The sequence below is a fragment of the Sphaeramia orbicularis genome, chromosome 22 (genome assembly GCF_902148855.1).
Source record: "Sphaeramia orbicularis chromosome 22, fSphaOr1.1, whole genome shotgun sequence".
Taxonomy (NCBI): domain Eukaryota; kingdom Metazoa; phylum Chordata; class Actinopteri; order Kurtiformes; family Apogonidae; genus Sphaeramia; species Sphaeramia orbicularis.
Genome location: NC_043978.1, coordinates 7424640 through 7445175, shown reverse-complemented (window position 1 = coordinate 7445175; position 20536 = coordinate 7424640). Strand labels below are relative to the sequence as shown.

Here is a 20536-nt window from a genome sequence, read left to right as displayed (position 1 = left end):
CACACCAACTGTGTACATGAATGCACCACAGGTATCTAAACACACCAACTGTGTACCTGAATGCACCACCAGTACCTGAACACACCAACTGTGTACATGAATGCACCACAGGTATCTAACACACCAACTGTGTACCTGAATGCACCACCAGTACCTGAACACACCAACTGTGTACATGAATGCACCACAGGTATCTAACACACCAACTGTGTACCTGAATGCACCACCAGTACCTGAACACACCAACTGTGTACATGAATGCACCACAGGTATCTAACACACCAACTGTGTACCTGAATGCACCACCAGTACCTGAACACACCAACTGTGTACATGAATGCACCACAGGTATCTAAACACACCAGTACCTGAACACACTGCCTGCACCTAAATACATCACTGGTACCTGCTCACAGCTTGTACACCTGAACACACCACCTGCACTGAAAGGCAACATCTGTACATTAACACATCATTGGCATTTGAACGTAACACCGGTCCTTGAATACACCACCAGTACCTGAACAGGAAGAATGCACCTGAATGCAATGGTACCTGAATGCCCCACTGGTATGTGAGCTCATGGACTTGAACACATCATGATGCAGAGGGAAGTGTCTATGAGATGAACGGATGACCAGTGAACGCATCGGCTTCATCTAAACTGTTGTGATGTTTCTGTGGAGTCCAGTCGTTCAGACCTCAGGTCCAACTGGAGGCCGTGCAGTCCTGGACCTGATCCCAGTTCCTCAAAACCTTCGATAAAGCTTCCGCCTCTATATTGTGTCTTTAATCGTCCATTGGTCAAACGTCAGGTTTAAATTTAAAGTATTGCTTCATTAGTTTTTGTTCTAAATAAATCTTGAACTCTAACATCTGTCAGTTTAACAAAACTGAAGTGAATTCATCACATTTAATCTGCTTAATTTCTCTGATGTCCAGATAATAGACATTAAAATACTGTGACTTAAGTTTCCTGTTTACAGAGTAAATGAAATAAAACCTGTAAAAATGGATTAGTCTGCCTCCAGTCACACATTTGAATAAATCTATTGATTTTTTTTTTTTTTTCCCGAATTTAAAATAAAAACTTTTTTTTTTTTTTTTTTTTAATTCTTATTTATTTATTTATTTATTTATTTATTTATTTATTTTATTTCTAATACATTCTTCCAAAGTGTTGGAGGAACAGGCTTTCTGAACCACTGAGTCCAAGTGTTGAAATGGTTCAGTGTTTTGAAGTATCTGATATAATGAACTGTGGTGACATCTGCCGGATGGAAGTATGAACTGCAGTCACATTAAACTGATGAGTTTAAAAAGGATCTACAGTCTTTTTTTTCCAGTTGAGATATATTCTTTTATTCAGTGTACTCACTTCTTATAATATGTGATCTGTCACTGTAATGCAGCTCTAATGAGGTGTATTATTTTTTATTATTTGAACAATTGAACAGTATATATACATAATAGTATACATCAAAAAAAGATAGAAAATTTCACAATTTACAATATATTTTACATTTCAAACACATGTAAGCAGTGGTGTGCACTTGCCCCTTGGACCAAGCAAGTGCCCTTTTGAAAGTTCTTTTTTTTAAAGAGTGTTTGTGGCCCATTCTACGGAAGCGTATTGCATTCACAAAAAAAAAATAATTTCGGCTCTGTTTTTCTGAATTAATGAGATAATTATCTCATAATTACGAGAAAAAATAAGTTAAAAAAAAAAAAAAATCGGCGCTGTTTTTCTGAGTTTATGAGATACTGTTTCCTGAAAAAAAAAAAAAAAAAGCTCTGTTTTTATGAGTTTACGAGATACTGTTTTCCGAAAAAAAAAAAAAAAAAGCTCTGTTTTTATGAGTTTACGAGATACTGTTTCCGAAAAAAAAAAAAAAAAAAAAAAAAAAAAAAAAAGCTCTGTTTTTATGAGTTTACGAGATACTGTTTTCTGAAAAAAAATAAAATGTGTCTGTGTTTCTGTCAGTGGGACAGTGGTCCCTGGTCCAGGCAGGAGCTCCTTCTATCTGTGCTGCTGAAAGCCTCTCGGGGGAGCGTGAAGTTGTTTCCGTTCTCGTAACCGGTTCCGATTACGGATCATGGAACTAGTTTCGTTCACAGAAATCAGAACCAAGCCCCGCTTCGTGCACGGATCAAGCCCTTCAACCACACCGGCGCTCAGAGCCTGTAACCCGGCTTCCTGACAGGGCACGACCGCGGTGATGGGAGCTGGCATTAATGAAGTCAAATAAAATGACATTCACCAGCATTAAAGAAAATATACACAGCAGAAGAGTGCAAATGTGGATTCTTTTATTTGTCAGACCTGATGGAAAGCATTAGTCAGAACTAGATCCACGGAGGAGCGGCTTGGTGTACCGGTTCGTCCCCCCTCCAATAACTTTCCATCAGGTCCAGGTGGACAGCTATCCGCTCCCCGGTGTGTAAGCCGGACTGGAGCGGGTGGACGGAGCAGCTCAACTCGACAGAACCCCGGCGCTCGGAGCCTGTAGCCGGCTTCCTGACAGGACAGGACGCGGTGATGGGAGTTGGCATTAATGACTACCACTACTACTAGGACTCCTGCCATGGGGCGGGTGTCCTGTCCCGGTGCATTGGGCCGACCAGGTGAACCAGTGTTTTCCATGGCTGGTGGTCCTGTGCCAGCTGCTCTGCGTCCTCCATGGTAACTCCATGTTGTTGGAGGTCGCCTGCAATGACGTCCGAGCCATCGGGTGCGGGACTTGCCTTGTGGTCGTTTCCAGTCTGCGGCCTTGGGTCAAACTGAAGGATGGCTCTTGTTGGATGGTCAGGAGGGAGGCGGAGGACATGACCGAACCAGCGGGGGCGACGTTGCGCGGCCAGGCTGGATGCTTTGGGCTGGCGTGTGCGGGCTCCAAGCACCTGATTGGAAACCCGCCGGGTCCACCTGATGTTTTCGATGGTTCTGAGAGCCCTGCTATCAAAGCCATCTATTCTGGCAGCCAGAGTCTGGTTAAGGGCCATGTTTCCGAGCCATAGAGCAGGATGGAGAGGACGGCAGAGTTGTAGATCCGGAGCTTCGTCCTGCGTGAGATGGTCTGGTTCCGCCACAGTGGTTTCCAGAGAGACTGCAGAGCTGATGCTGCCAGGGCCCTTCTGCGGGTAATCTCTGGTTTTAGGTCCCTGTTGTCTGTCATCACCCCAGATACACAAAGCTCTTGACAGGTTCTACAATGTCATTACCAAGCTGCAAGGGAGGTGGATCTGGCCCATCACCGACATGCGTGAGGTTGGTTTTTGTCCAGTTCACTTGGAGGCCAAGCTTCTGTGCCTCTTCACTGTAACTGCCCAGAGCATCTGTCAGCTGACTGTAAGATGTGCTGAGCAGGATGGTGTCAGCAGCGTACTCCAGGTCCTGGCATTAATGAAGTCAAATAAAATGACATTCACCAGCATTAAAGAAAATATTCACAGCAGAAGAGTGCAAATGTGTATTCATTTATTTGTCGGACCTAATGGAACGCATTAGTCAGAACTAGATCCGTGGAGGAGCTCTTGGTGCCCCGGTTCACCCCCCACCCCCATAGCTTTCCACCTGGACCTGATGGAAAGCTGTCCGGGGGTGGGGGGTGAACCGGGACACCAAGACGCATATTTTATTTAATCATGGTGAATGTCATTTTATTTGACTTCATTAATGCCAGCTCCCATCACCGCGGTCGTGCCCTGTCAGGAAGCCGGGCTACAGGCTCTGAGCGCCGGTGTGGTTGAAGGGCTTGATCCGTGCACGAAGCGGGGCTTGGTTCTGATTTCTGTGAACGAAACTAGTTCCATGATCCGTAATCGGAACCGGTTACGAGAAACGGAAACAACTTCACGCTCCCCCGAGAGGCTTTCAGCAGCACAGATAGAAGGAGCTCCTGCCTGGACCAGGGACCACTGTCCCACTGACAGAAACACAGACACATTTTATTTTTTTTCAGAAAACAGTATCTCATAAACTCAGAAAAACAGCGCCGATTTTTTTTTTAAACTTATTTTTTCTCGTAATTATGAGATAATTATCTCATTAATTCAGAAAAACAGAGCCGAAATTATTTTTTTTTTTTGTGAATGCAATACGCTTCCGTACATTCCAACATAATCATCGATAAATACTGGACGATTAAAAGCGTGTAATAATGCCCCCCCACCACACACACACACACACACACACACACACACACACACACACACACACACACACACACACACACACAGCACAGTGCATCTCCACACATGTGATGCGTTGCCCACACACTCCGCCTCCCCTGCCCCAACAGTCAGGTAACACACACGAATGAATCCAGTCCAGTGTTTGTTTGCTCCTTAAACCTCAGTTGCCAAACAATAACTTGCATTTAAACTCTCTGTTGTGAACTAGCCTGTCTCATACAGCACCACACAGCTGATCATACATTAGCCCACTGCACACGGTAAGCTAGCTTTACAAGCTAGAGGCTAGCCTAAACCAATATGACCTGATGTGATGAGCGCCACTAATGTCAGTAGTTTGTCATCGCAGCATGAGAATCTATCAGTATATTTGAGCTGAATATTTAGTATTGTGTAGGTTTACATTAGGCTACATAATTAACAGTTGCAGTAATTTTATTTAAATGACAAACAGGTAATTCCTAATTGTCTGTAAAAAAAAAAAAAGAAAAAAAAGGAAAAGAAGAAAAGTTGTAATGTAACCAAGGAGTCTTATTCATATTGTTGGTCTCTTTTTATTTACTATGTGCAGCATAATGCCTAGAAAGGAGAGGATTAGGAGAGAAAAGAAAGAGAGCTCCAGCCATCAGCCCAGGGGAGCCGCTCTGTGCTCTAATGGATCAAATTATCCACCGGCAGCAAGGAGGGAGAGGAAGAAGAAGATGAAGATAAAGGTCAGAGTTTAGACCACCGTCATGTAACTGTTTAGGGCCTTTTAACTCAGATTTTAAAATTGAATTGTTCCAGCTTAAAGCTGTCCACATTTTATTTTTAAAACAAAAAGTGGTTTTGCAATATTAAATCAGGCATGAAGCTATACAGTAGAACACAGTCAGCTAATGAGGATTTTCATTCATCACAAGCACAGATATTGGGTACAGTTACATGACGTTTTTTTAAATCTGATTTATTTTTCAGAAGAAATTAATTCGGAACTAAAGTATTCTCTTTTCTGTTTACATGGAAATGTTAAACCCGAATAAGGTTTACATGAGAAATGTTTATTCATTCTCGCAGCCCTTCTGTTAGCTTAGCTTAGCATAGTCACTGCATTTCCATGGTCACACATAGCCAGTTTTTTAAAGGTGATTTGTCGTCTTTTGTAAGCGATTTTCTGAAATCCGATTCTAATTATTTCTTTAGATCCGCGACTTACTGCACTCATGCAATCTTGGAACTGTTGTGTTGACAGAAGTTGGAAAATCTTTTGTTGGAAGGGATGCATGTGCTAAATTAGCTTTGCTTTAGCGTTTTAGCTTTGCATTAGCTTTTATTTCCCAAGATTTTCTTACTGCAGTAAGTCACATGGCCATGATTTGAGCCTCAATTTGTGATCATATTGACCCCAGCAGACTAAAGTAATGATTGAATTTCACAAAATCACTCACAAAATACTACGGATCACCCTGAAAGCCTGGCTACGTCTGACCGTAGGAATGAAGCCATTATGCTAAACTAGGCTAAGCTAAGTTAACGGAAGGGCTGCGAGAACAAGGCAATCAGTGCACTGCAGTGCAAACTGATTCGCCAACTTAATGAACTCATTAGTGCATGACAAATGAATTAATAAAAGCAAGTGGTGAACTCTTCCTTCAGGGTTTTCCAGGCTGGTAGATCCCATCAGAATAGCACACTGGAACGCTTTGGGAAGACTAGACTGCAATGCACATTCTTCCACTAACGCAGAATGTGTGCGTCATCGTGACAAGACAACGAGCATGCGCAGAATGGAAGGAATAAAGTCCAAATGGAATAAAGGGTTTACATGTCCGAGGAATAATTTAGTTCAGAATTAAAAGGGAATTCAACCAGTGACTTTATTCGGATTTAAATTTATTCCAAATTTTTCTTTTTCAACTGGAATAAGGTGTTTACATGGGCATCTGAAATAGGATCTAACCTTTAATCAGATTAAACCAGGAATAAAGTTGTCATGTAAACGCACGGACTGACTCATAATACTCGTCAAAAGTGCATTATCTGTACCAGATACTTGTTTCAGCTGAGTGTCTGGCTCATCCCTATTCATACGCTAATTATATTATTTTGTACCAACCATAAGTTATTTCTATGTTACAAGACTTGCAGTAATCTTGTATTTACCTAATAGGCTATTATTAAAATTAAAAAAAAAAAAAAAAGGCTATTATTAAAAACTACTATTGTTCAATTCTAGGCAGCTACAACAGGGAAGCAGCTCATCCAGACATCCACAATAAATCACAGTAAGATCATCAGAATCTTTCAAGACATGGCACAGAGGAGGATTCTGCTTTAGAGAGTGGTAAAGCTGCACCTCTTCACTCCTCAATTCAAAATGAGATGTTGTACACTTCTTTTGTCCTGATGGGGGAAAAAACACAATTTTCTTATTTTTGCAGCCAATACACTGATCTATCGTTTGTAGCTGCCTAACAACTAAAAACCTTCAATGTGTGTTTATTCCAGAGAAATAAAACAGTGATTGACTGATCACAAAGTGCCCTTATTTTTTCACTGAGCACCTGCCCCCCAAAATGTCTGTGCACGCCACTGCATGTAAGTAAAAATTTAAAAAAAAATCAAATGTTTGAGGTATAAATAGAATATATATATCTATGTAGGATCTACTAGTCTAGATGTGTGGAAAAGCTCAATATTACATCATTAATTAATTCTATTTTTAGCAAAATACCACATTCATAAATCCAAGTTCTCCAATCGCAAACCGTCCTTTTTAATCTTTAAACTGAGTTTAAACAATATATTTCAAGTATTCACTATTCTGAAAATACAACAGCTATCAGAACCACTGATCTATGTAACACTTATGATCTTTGCATAAACTGATGGATTATTTCTGCCTGTATATTTTGTCCTCTGTCTAATGTTCTGTTTACGGAAGGTCTGCATTCACAAAAAAAAAAAAAAAAATTCAGCTCTGTTTTTCCCAAATTAATGAGATAATTATCTTGTTAATTAGAAAAACAGAGCTGAATTTATTTTTTGTGTCAATGCAATACGCTTCTGCACTGTTTGTTCATGTTGTTATATTAATATTGTATTGTACTTTTTATGTTTCATGTATTCTGTTATACACAAACTAAATATGTTTAAAAAAAAACCCTGAAAAACAACAAACAAAAAACTAAAAAAACAAAAAAACATGGAAATGCTTTTTTTTTTTCCTTTTATTGAAAATAATTATATAATTAATTGTGTGATTGTTGCGTTGTATAATAGAGTATGTTTTAGATCAGGGGTGTCCAATCCTGGTCGTCAAGAGCAACTATCCTGCATGTTTTAGAGCAGGGGTCGGCAACCCTGGTCCTACAGAGCCACTATCCTGCATGTTTTAGATGTTTCCTTCTTCAAACACACCTGATGGTCATTACCGGGCTTCTGCAGAGCGTGATGATAGGCTTATCGTTTGAATCAGGTGTGTTGGAAGAGGGATACATCTAAAACATGCAGGATAGTGGCTCTGTAGGACCAGGGTTGCTGACCCCTGTTTAGATGTATCCTCTTCCAACACACCTGATTCAAATGAAAAGCCTATCATCAAACTCTGCAGAAGCCTGATAATGACCATCAGGTGTGCTGGAAGAGGGAAACATCTAAGACATACATGATAGTAGCTCTCAAGGACCATTGGATTGGACACCCCTGTTTTAGATCGATGCTGTGGTGGATCCTTTGCCACCACCATCTTGTGTTAGTAGTTTTTGTTTCATAAGTTTTTGTTCAGTTACAGTTAATGATGACATGACACGGTTTAGTGAAGTATTTTATTTCAACATTCTAATGTGGGTGCACACATATTAGTTATGTTTGAATTATTACTCACATTGTTCTTCAGTTGCTGACAAAAGGACCAGACAAAGGGGCATGGCTAGTATTTAAGCGGGGGAAGGAACAATTATCACCAGACTGAGGGGGAAAACACTGTTCTTTGTGTTAATTTAGTTGTTTAAATTCTTGGTTTAAATCACATTGGTTTCACACAGTTAGTATTTTGTGTCTAGTTATGATTTGTTTTATGTTATTTTGATTAAGTTAATGGTTTAGTTGAATTTCATAGTGTAATGCCTCCCCCTTGTGTGTGGTTTGGGTTAGTCCCTTTCTATTTCAGCCCACCTTGGTTCTTTGTCTGGTTAAGTCAGTTTTGTTCTGTTACAGTTTGGTTTAGTTGACCTCAGTTGAGCCCATCTTTGTTCATTTTGTTAATTGCCATTTTTTGGAGCTTGTGTTAACATTTTCTAACTTTATTAAATTATCACTTTTCCTAATTTTACCACCTGTAAATGGCCTCGCCAGTTGCTGAACCAGCTATCCAAACAGCTAAACACGAATCCAGAAACTTCACAGACTCCAGGGGATGATCAATGGAGTTTACTGAATAATTCTTATTTTGTGAAACTGTAACAATATAGAAAAATGGAAATATCCATATCAGTATTCATGTCAAATAATGATCACAGAATACAACCACATACTGTATATACAACAATGAGTCGAGACCACTAGCATTGGAGTTAGCATCGTGGTTAGCAGTGACGTGCAGTGGGGTTCATGGCTGGGGAGGCACTGACTCTTTCAGAGCCAGATCTACAAATATATGGTGGCCTGAGAAACTGGAATAGAGAGAGTGAGCCAAAGGAATGGCCTGGGTATATGGGCTCTGCATCAAGTCAGCATAGGTAGACTGGCAGGAACTCAACAGGAAACCTTCAAAAAGAGCCATTTCAAACTAAAAATAAAAAAAACTTTATGGTCTTACCTTTATTTGTACATGAAATCCATGCGCCGATCCTGGTGAATTAAAGTGTATAAAAAAGAACGAAGAAGAGTATAAACACATGAATCTGTGGACTCACAGGCGCCATCTATCATGAGGCAGGGGTACTGTTTGCCTCCCCTAGTGACTTTTTCACTGCGGTTTTATGATTAATCAGCGAGCCTAAACACATTACAGAAATACATTCCATACGTTATGCAGATTATGGAAGGATAGAGCATGTAATCAGAGTGTTTGAAAGCATTTTAACTGCGATATACAGAGGGACAGCGACACAATATTTTCATCGGGTACCAGCAGAGCTCATGAGGGGAGGAGATAGTTCTCCTGGAGGCACAGCACAGTGCTGCCTCACGGCGCATCTCCTCCTTGTATTTGAACGGAGCATACAGAAATTCTGCTATTCTAATTGACAAAAAATAATAATAATAATAACAATATTGGATTCGAACGGAAAATGAGTTTACAGGACATACCAGCTGACAACTATCAACATTTATTATATTTTATAGTCAAGTTTTTTTTCTTTTCAAGACTGATAAGGGAGGCTCTGCCTCCCCTGCCTCCTCTGACTGCATGTCACTGGTGGTTAGCATAACAATTAGCATAGCAATTTATACATTTTATAGTGCAATGAGAACGTTCCAACTCTCAAATGTGCAACCAAACAACATTGTATAAAATGTGCAATCATTTTTACCATATAATACTGACAGATGATGCTTTAACAAACACCAAAATAAAAGAAACTCAGGAAAGCAGAGCCACTATTTATTGTGGTGAGAACGTTTTTAACGACTTCCTGTCTGATTCTTCTTCTACTGTTCTAAACAAAGTGAACTGACAATGGCCATTAGATGGCGTATTTTGATAAGCTATGAACAACATTATCTACAGTGAACATAACACCACCTTTGTCCTGGTCCTTATGTTTGGTCCTCTACAATTGGTGGCAGCGGTGGGATCATCCAGTGAAGGACATGGGTGTATTTGTGTTACTTTGGACCATTTTTTTTCTCTCTACCTACCTCTGAATTTAAGAAGAATGCCAGGAAGAGGAAGAGCAAGAGGAACAGAGCAGACAAGATCAGGAGCTGATTGTAAACCAGGTGATCAAGGGAGAGATGAGCAAGGAACCAGTGATGAGGTGTGTGCAGTGGCGCAGAAAAGGTGCCCTGGGGCCCCAAGCAAAAATAAACAAACAAACAAATAAATAATAATATATATATAATATATATGTGTGTAATATATATATATATATATATATATATATATATATATATATATATATATATATATATATATATACAGGGTGTCCCATAAGTCTCCATACATAGGAAAAATAAACGTTTCTTGACAAACCATTTTTATTTATAGAATATGCTCTATATGACTGCCATTTTGTCGGGAACACATTTCAATGCGTATCCTCCACTGCTGAAGAACTATAAAAAAGAAATATAAGAAATACATGTTAGAACCATATGTATTATGTCTCCTATGTATGGAGACTTATGGGACACCTGTTTATGTCAGTGACATGCAGTCAGAGGAGGCAGGGAGGCAGAGCCTCCCTTATCAGTCTTGAAAAGAAAAAAACTTGACTAAAAATATAAATGTTGATAGTTGTCAGCTGGTATGTCCTGTAAACTCATTTTCCATTCGAATCCAATATTGTTATTATTATTATTTTTTTTTGTCAATCAGAATAGCAGAATTTCCGTATGCTCCGTTCAAATACAAGGGAGATGCGCTGTGAGGCAGCACGTGCTGTGCCTCCAGGAGAACTGTTCCTCCCCTCATGAACTCTGTTGGTACCCGATGAAAATATTGTGTCGCTGTCTCTGTATATCGCAGTTAAAATGCTTTCAAACACTCTGATTATATGCTCTATCCTTCCATAATCTGCATAACGTATGGAATGTATTTCTGTAATGTGTTTAGGCTCGCTGATAATCATAAAACCGCAGTGAAAAAGTCACTAGGGGAGGCAAACAGTACCCCTGCCTCATGATAGATGGCGCCTGTGAGTCCACAGATTCATGCGCTTATATATTCTTCGTTCTTTTTTATACACTTTAATTCACCAGGATCGGCGCATGGATTTCATGTACAAATAAAGGTAAGACCATAAAGTTTTTTTTAATTTTTAGTTTGAAATGGCTCTTTTTGAAGGTTTCCTGTTGAGTTCCTGCCAGTCTACCTATGCTGACTTGATGCAGAGCCCATATACCCAGGCCATTCCTTTGGCTCACTCTCTCTATTCCAGTTTCTCAGGCCACCAATATTTGTAGATCTGGCTCTGAAAGAGTCAGTGCCTCCCAGCCATGAACCCCACTGCACGTCACTGGTATATGTACACACACAGGTGGGGGAGGGGCAATTTGGACTCAGGGGGCCCCTTCAGAGAATTTGAGACAGCTAGCTGTTACTGCAACTTCTCACTGCTGCTGTGGTGAACTTATTCTTTAGACTGTTTGTGTCAAGTCTGTTGGTCCTTTGGGGGCCCCTGCTGGCTTAGGGGCCCCAAGCAGCTGCCTGCCTTGCCTAATGGCAAGCAGCACCACTGGGTGTGTGGAGCTGTTGGTGGACTGCTTAATATGGAGGACGGGGAGGAAGAGGACCAGAATGAGCCTACATTAGCAGACCTAGCTAACCTTCTCCAGATCCATAAAGGGCAGGGGTCTCAAACTCAACTTACCTGGGGGCCACTGGAGGTAGAGTCTGGGTCAGGCTGGGCCGCATTAAGTATTCCACAAAAAAGGGTTTCCATACTTTACTCGGAGCCAGTAACATGCACTTTTTGATGAACTCTCCTTCTTTGAATGGCTTTCCAGCCCTACCAATCGTCTCACTCACCTTGTAGCTAACTTCGACTGCTGCTTCATTCTCCTTGTTTGCTTTCTTCAATAAATCTTGTTGCCTCAATAGACATTTTTTTAAGATTGGCGACCCGGTTCTTTCTCTCATCTCCCTGGTATTTTTATAATCCTCAGCATGTCTAGTTGAGTAATGATGTCAGACGTTGTATTCCTTATACACCGCAACTTTCTCTGCATATGAGACACATAGGGGTGTCCCTGAGCTTGACAAAAAATATTCAGGCTCCCACTTTTCCTGAAATTTCCTGAGCTCATTGCCAACCTTTCTCTTGATGGCACATTTTGAGAGAGACTTGACTAGAACTGGGTAATAGCTAGGGATAGGAATTGAGAACCGGTTCTTTTGAGAACCGATCCCGGTAGCTCGATTCCTTGGAATCGTTTGCCAGCCTGCTTAATGATTCTGTTTATCGATTCCATCTTCGTTGCACATGTGCGATGACGTCATGCATACGCTGCATTGTTTTGGTCAGAACATAGCCAACATGGCGTTGAGGCAGAAACAAACAGTCTAAAAAAATAACACCCAGTCCACGGGGACACTGTCAAAGCTTCCATTTCTTCTAAAGGGTGGAATCCCTCCAATCTGTTCAAACATTTGTCCCAGCATGTGATTCATTTACAGGAATGTCACGTACTTGATACACTACTTAGCGACCCTTGTGAATGTAGCGGCAGAGTGAATGTCGGGCCCAGTTCCGATTCCGGTGCAGGCAACAAACGTCATACCCAAATACAAGTTTCCGAAGATAGGAGAAATGAGGTTCACAACAACGAGAGGGCTGAGCCGAACCGGTTCCACGTAGTGGAAATGCGGCAATAGAGGAATTAGTAAAGTGTCTTAAGTTTCACTTTCACTGCACGTACCTGAGCCCCCCCCCCAAACCGGGCCCAGCGTCATCTGTTATTATATTATTTGTACATACTGTATATGTTATATTTTCTGTGCAGAGATGGAAATATAAAAGACACTTAATGCAAACACGCCGGTTTGTACTCTTTAATTCCCCCACCCAATGAGAATCGATAAGAGAATCGATAAGGAATCGGATCGATAAGCAAAACTGATAATGGAATCGGGATCGTTATCGATTCCCATCCCTAGTGATAGCAGATATTTTCTGTCCACTTGGTGTCACTTCGGAATATGTTTCAACTAAGTGACTAATGTTTATACTTCTCAAGGTACTTCGTGGTTGACTAGCTTGACAACCGTTGACAACAAATGTTGCTGGAAGCTGTTATGAGATTATCTATGGTAGCCCATAAGTGATAAAAAATAAATAAAACTAGAAGCACTCGGAGAGCGTAGACCTCCGCCAAGGCTGATCAGTGGGCCCCCCCCGTGGGCCCCCCCGCCCCCGAATACCACCAAATTTAATCATTTCTTCCTTATCCCATTTCAACAAACCCTGAAATTTCATCCAAATCTGTCCATAACTTTTTGAGTTATGTTGCACACTAACGATCAGCGAGCTGGCACGGCCCTCAAAGGAGACATCTGTGGAGATAAATGGACATGCAGTAAGAGCCCAAATTGACACAGGAAGTCCACAGACATTGGTTCAGCGCAGGTATGTTTCACCTCAGTCTGTTTGCACCAGTGAGACCATTCCCATCTGCTGTGTCTATGGTGATGAGAAGATATATCCTACAGCTGATATCTATGGAACAGTGAAAGGACAGACTTACCTGCTAAATGTTGGTGTAGTGGACAACTTACCATTTCCTGTCATGTTGGGTGATGACATACCTGTGCTAATTGATCTGTTGTAACCAGCTCACCTGTGTAATGTTGCTCTGACTTGGGCTCAGGCAAAGCAGTCACATTGCTTTTCTATATACTGAGCTTCCCACAGAGCAGACCAAGGAGCACAAATCCAGGAGGCAGCGGAAGAGAGAGAAGTTTCAAGGGACTGTGGTAACCCCCCCTGAGTCACCAAAGCTTGAGGTACTGCAAGATTTCAAAATACCTGGTACTATTGTAGAGCTGCAGTACCGGGATGAAAGTATAATGCCGTGTTTCCACTACATGGTATCAGCTCGACTCAACTCGACTCGGCCTTTTTGCATTTCCATTACGAAAACGGACCTGGAATCTGGTACCTGGTACTAGTTTTTTGGTATCACCTCTGCCAAGGTTCCAGGACTGGGGACCAGAGACTAAAAGGTGACGTGTAAACACTGCAGGCCACTGATTGGTCAGATAGTTTTCTCTGTGACCCACCCTTTTACAAAAAACAGATGCAGAAGTTGACAGTAACTATAGTGGTAGGTTCATCCACATGATGACAGCCAGTTAAACTACACCATGGTTTGTCCAGGAGATTCAGACGTAAAAATTCAGCATGAGTTTGACGAGACAACACGCAATGAGTGACTTTATCAGGGACTCTGAGCAGACGACACGGAAGTAACGCGCAGCATCGCTATGATGACTAGGTACTGTAAAGTTGGTAGTATCCTGTAATGGAAACGGTCTGGAATAGGACCTGGTACCCGAGCCAAGTCAAGCTGGTTCCACATACTGGAGACACGGCATAACAAAGTACTTGGAGGATGCTAAGGTGAAGAAAAATGATTTCTGCATTGAAAATGACATTCTTTACAGACAACAAGGGTCATCTAAACAGCTGGTTGTTCCCAGACCAGTTAGAAAAATGGTTTTGAACTTGGGCCATTCTATTCCCTGGGCTGGCCACCTAGGGAAACATAAGACCTTCGCCCGCATCAGAAACTGTTTCTACTGTCTTGGCCTTCGTAAAGATGTTCTGCAGTTTTGCATGAGCTGTACAGAGTGCCAAATAACATGAGCCAGACTTCCCACCAAAGCTCCCCTCCAGCCTCTTCCTGTTGTAAGTACACCATTTCAGTGCCTTGGTATGGACATTGTTGGAAAAGAGTAAATCAGGTAACCGCTTCATGCTGGTAATAACAGACTATGCACCAAATATCCAGAAGTTTTTCCTAAAATCTGTGAAAGCAAAGACGGTTGCCTTGTGCTTAGTGCAGCTGTTTGCAAGGGTGGGGTTTCCTCAGGAGATACTTACTGATCAGGGCACCAATTTCATGTCCAAGCTGCTTAAAGATGTATATCAGCTGCTGGGTATCCGGGAGTTAGAACAACACCATATCACTCACAAACAGATGGACTCACTGAGAGGTTTAACCAGACATTAAAACAGATGCTTCACAAATTTGTGAATGAAACTGGTTCAGACTGGGACCCATACATCCTGTTTGCATATACAGAGAGGTCCCACAAGCCTCCACAGGGTTTTCTCCTTTTGAGAAGTGAGGGGACTTTTGACCGTACTGAAGGAACTGTGGGAGGGGGGACAAAATGATCAAGAGTCTTTAAATGTAGTGTCCTATGTGCTCAAGATGAGAGAGAAGCTGGAGAGGATGACTGCCCTGGCCCATGAGCACATGAGGACTTCCCAACACAAACAAAAGTCGTGGTATTACTCAGCAGCCTGGGAGAGGGCTTTGAACCTGGTCAGAAAGTCCTGGTCATGCTCCCTTCAGAGGAAAGCAAGCTCTGGGCCAGGTGGCAGGGTTTGTGAAAGTCTGCGTCTTATTGTGAAAGTCTGCATCTTATTGTGAAAGTCTGTGTGTATTGTGAAGTCTGTGTATTATTGTGAAAGTCTGTGTGTTATCGTGAAAGTCGGTGTTATGTGAAAGTCTGGGTCTTATTGTGAAAGTCTAGGTCTTATTGTGAAAGTCTGGGTCTTATTGTGAAAGTCTGGGTCTTATTGTGAAAGTCTAGGTCTTATTGTGAAAGTCTGGGTCTTATTGTGAAAGTCTGGGTCTTATTGTGAAGTCTGCACCCACGGTCCATATGTAAACAGGGGGGGTTGGACCCACCACAGGATGTGGTTTATGAGATGAACAGGAAACAGGAAGTGGACTCCAACTGACCAATGGGAGAAGAGCAAGACATGGTGGTTCTGGTTCAGGTCTGGACTGAGGTAGACCCAGCCCAGGTTTTGGTCTAAGACAGTTCATGGTGTTTTCTGGTCTCCTCCTCTTCTTCTTGCACTTCCTGTGGACACCGTTGTACTTCCTGTGGACACCGTTGTACTTCCTGTGGACACCGTTGTACTTCCTGTGGACGCCATAGCACTTCCTGTCCTTGACTCTGACTTGCTGTCCCTCAGATCGGCTGACTCAGCGCCTGGACTCGGCCATGCCCACAGGAAATCACATGCATTAGCAGACTGCACGCGCTCCATCAGGACCATGTGACAGTTGATTGTGCTGATGCGTCTGAAGGAGAAATGACCCTGCAACAAAAACTGGACCAATCCAGTTTGACGCTGCATTCACTGTCCCGCGTCAGAGTTGGAAATGTGAGCTTCAGCCGTTGGAAACTGAGTCACCCTGGTGTTTATTATTTATTATTATCATTCAGTATTATGTTTTTATTTTATTGATTGAAGTGAATGGTTTGTTTATTATTTTACATCTGTCACATGGTTTCATGGTTCAGAATGAAAGTGCATTTAAATATTTATGTTTTATTTTTAAAACTGTTATACAAATAAAACTAATTTGAACTCCTTCACCATTTTGTTGTATATTTTCTTGTTGTATTTTATGTTTTACATTATTTTGTCTTTTCTCGTGTCTTTTTCTTAGTTTTTCACTTGTTCCATATTTTATATCATTTCATTGTTTTGCAGTTTGAACATAATTGTTCTTGTGTGAATCTTCTTGTTTTGTTGCATCTTTTATATAATTTAATTTGCATCACTTTCATTATTTATTGCATTTTTCCAGGACTTTTGCTCTTTTGTTTCATCTTTTATGTCATTTTGTTCCATCTTTCATACATTTCACTCTGTGTTATTTCGTTTTGTCTTTGATGTTGTCTTCTTCTTGGTTTTCATCTTAATTGTTGCTTTCTTTTTTTAAACCAAATTTTCATCGTGTTGTTTCTTTTCTGTTTTTCCATTGAATGTTTGACAGAATTTTTTTGTTCTTTTTGTTTGAAGTTCTTTTTGTCTTGTACAGAACTTTCATTATTTTATTGCATTTTAATTGACTTTTGCACATTTGTTTAATCTTTTATGTCATTTTGTTGCATATTAACAATAATTTTAATCATTTAGTTGCATTTCTTTGCCTGTTTTATCGTTCTGTTTCTTTTCTCTATGTGCTGTATGTTTTGTCCTTTTTGTATTTTACCGTTTTGTGACATTTTCTCATTTTTCTGCATATTTGTTCCCCCTTTTACATAATTGATATCCTTTTATTGATTTGACATTTAGCATATATATATATATATATAGATATATATATATATATATATGCATATTTTACAATAATTTTCATCATTTTGTTGCTTCTTTTCCATTTTTGTTTTGCATCTTTGTGACACAGGCTGGCCGTTTAGCGGTTGGAGGTCAGTGAAGCGAGGAAGGAGATGAGGTAGAGGCAGGAGATGGCGTGGTCCACAATTTTTTTAAAAATATTTCAATAATCCTTTTTCCAGACAAAAGTGCAGGCGCTACAAAGTGCGACTGCCAAATAAAGTGCAAGTGCATATGGAGGTTGGAGTAGCACTGTCTTCTCCAGCAGTAGAACCACAACTGACGAAAATGGGCGCCTTTTATACTGTTCTACTAACTGAATAAAACCACTACAACTCCACAGGGGAGTTACAAATCTACATAAATTGTTTAAACTAATCTAAAACCTCCATAACTAAAACCCACAACCTTAACCTCTATAAAACCCAAGCTATACATCTAAAAACTCTAAACCTAGACACCAAAGATAAATAAAAACCATAAACCAATAAAACACCTCCAGGCTCCCCCACACATTTCCCTGCCTTGGTCCAGGCCGGAACCTTCTTAAGGGCTGCTGTTCATGCAGGGACTCTTTTCGCTAACGGACCTGGACACAAGGGCGGGGTAAGTACAAACACACTAAAACACCATTCCTAAACACTTTAAAATCCACTCACACACACACTAAACAAAGTTAAACTTCAATACTGCACATTTACTTTGCACTCTCTGTGATCTAATTTATGTCTCCTTTTCTCCAGGGCCAAGCAATCATCAATTAAAAAAAAAGTACCACTGGATGTAAAAACTGAAAACGAAAGACCATAAATCAATAAACTACTTTAAAAATCAATCATGTGCAATTATTTTGTTGTGCAAATATGTTTGTTTAAAGTGCTGTAAACTACATGTGTAAGTTAAAACGCTTAGTGAAAAGAGGTGCCTGTATCATACTTAACAGTGACAAACAGCTGTTTGTCACAATCTTTGACATAATTTTTATCATTTGTTCTATCGTTCATTTTGCTCTGTTATTTTGTTGTATCTTTTAAGTTTCTTCTTGTTTTGTTGCCTGTTGTGTTATTTTTTTTTTTTTACTAAACTAAAGGCCAGATTTCTTCAAATGCACTGAAACTGAAGGAGTAAATTAAAGGATGTTCTTAATTTTTAAAACGCATGTAATTATGTAATTTTGTTGCATATTTAATAATATTTTAATTCTTAGTTGCTTTTTGTTGCCTGATTTTCATCATTTTGTTTCTTTTCTCTTTGCGTTGTATGTTCGACATCATGTTTATCTTTTTTGTATTTTACCCTGTTTTGTGACATTTTCTCATTTTTCTGCAAATTTGTTTCACCTTTTACATAATTGTCATTTTACTGAATTTTGACATTACTTAAGCATATATAAATACAATTTTTATGCATATTTTACAATAATTGTCATCATTTTGTTGCTTCTTTTTGGTTTTTGTTTTGCATCTTTGACATAATTTTTGTCGTTTGTTATATCGTTGAAACATTTCACTCTACCTGTGTTATTTCGTTGTGTTTTTTGGTTTTTCTTTCTTGTTTTGTTGCTTTTTTTTTTTTTTTTTTTTTCCAAACTAAAGGCCAGATTTTTTCAAATGCATTGAAACTGAAGGAGTAAATTAAAGGATGTTCTACATTTTTAAAACACATGTAAGTGATTATAAAAAAAATCTCTGAGTTTTTGATCATAGTCTGAATCCGTATCAGGGGGTTGGGGGGGGTCACGTGTTTCCATCCTTCCGACAGTCAGTGAACGCCTCACAGACCGTGGATCCACCGACACGCGCTCGCTCATCACTGACACGACCCGTGTGACCGTCCAGGACCACCCAGAACCACCCAGAACCACGGACCATGAACCCGGACGAGACCCACCTGGAGCTTAAGGACGCGCCGGACCGGGATGCGGCTAGGACCGGTCCGGATGCGGATCAGGTGCCTCCGGATGCTGATGCGACGGAGGCCGACGTGAGCGAAGCGGATCTGGACCAGGACCAGGACCAGGAGAGCAGGAGAAGCAGCCGATGACCGGGGGGCAGCGGCCCGCGGACGGAGCCGCAGCCGGGAACGGGGCCGAAAAGAACGGGGCCGTGAAGCTGAAGATCCCGGAGGACGAGGAGGACCAGGTCCAGTTCACCGGACTGAACAAAGAGGAGCTGCTGAGGGTGGCGGGGACCCCGGGGTGAGGACCGTGAACGCACCACAGCACAGCACAGCACACAGGGCGGGGGGCCCGGTCCGCATCAGACTCGATCACATTAGACCGCATTAGACCACCAGTCACATCGGATAACATCAGTCCACACAGTCTACATTAGATCGGTTTACGTCAGACCACGTCAGACCAGTCCACATCAGACCAGTCCACATCAGACCACATCAGTCTGTAACAGTCCACATCAGACCACATGGGTCCACATCAGTCCACATCAGTCCACATCAGACCACATCAGTCCACATCAGACCACATCACTAGAACAGAATCACACTAAAGATGAATCTAAAACCCGGGTCGCTGTGAACCAGAGTCCTGTCCAATCTAGTCTGGTCTGGTCCGGTCCGGTCCAGACCCCTTTGACCCCTCTAACCCCCCTGTGTCCTGGTGTAGGTGGGTCCGGACCCGCTGGGCCCTGCTGGTGGTGTGGTTGGGGGTTGGGGTGGCTGGGGGGGGCGGTCCTCATCATCCTGCAGGCGCCGCGGTGCCGAGACCTGCCTCCGACCCGCTGGTGGACCCACGGACCCCTGTACCGGGTCGGCAATATCCAGGCCTTCAGTGAGACCCAGAACCTGAAGGGTGAGGACCAGCGCGCGCGCGCGCGCACACACACACACACACACACACACACACATACACACACACATCAGTCTGGACCAGAACCTGTCCGGGTTCTTCAGACCGGTTCTGTGGTTCTGGACATAATAAATAATTAAGAGTTTATAGTTGTTTAGAAAGAATAATAAAAATAAATAATAAAGTTAATAAATAAATGAATAAATAAATAAGAGTTTATTGTTATTTAGAATCAATAAAACCATCTCTTATTCTCAGACATTTTTACAGAATATATGATAGTATATAAAACATTAAAATTATTAAAATGGTTCAATATTTGTTCATGTATGAGTTAAAGGAAGTAAGCTCTTAGCTCTGTTAACTTAGCTCTGGTAGCTTAGCTCTGTTAGTTTAGCTCTTTTATTTTAGTTCTGTTAGCTTAGCTCTGTTAACTTAGTTCTGTTATCTTTGCCCTGTTAGCTTAGCTCTGTTAGCTTAGCTCTGTTAACTTAGCTCTGTTAGCTAAACTCTGTTTTTGTTG

General features: G+C 41.2%; 1 long non-coding RNA gene across 1 annotated transcript; it reads left to right on the top strand.

The window, feature by feature from the left end:
• Positions 1 to 199: 199 nt before the first annotated feature.
• Positions 200 to 20255, top strand: LOC115413582 (uncharacterized). Its single transcript, XR_003934482.1, has 3 exons — positions 200 to 987; positions 6512 to 6514; positions 20244 to 20255. It is a non-coding gene; the product is annotated as an uncharacterized LOC115413582 (long non-coding RNA).
• Positions 20256 to 20536: the final 281 nt, after the last annotated feature.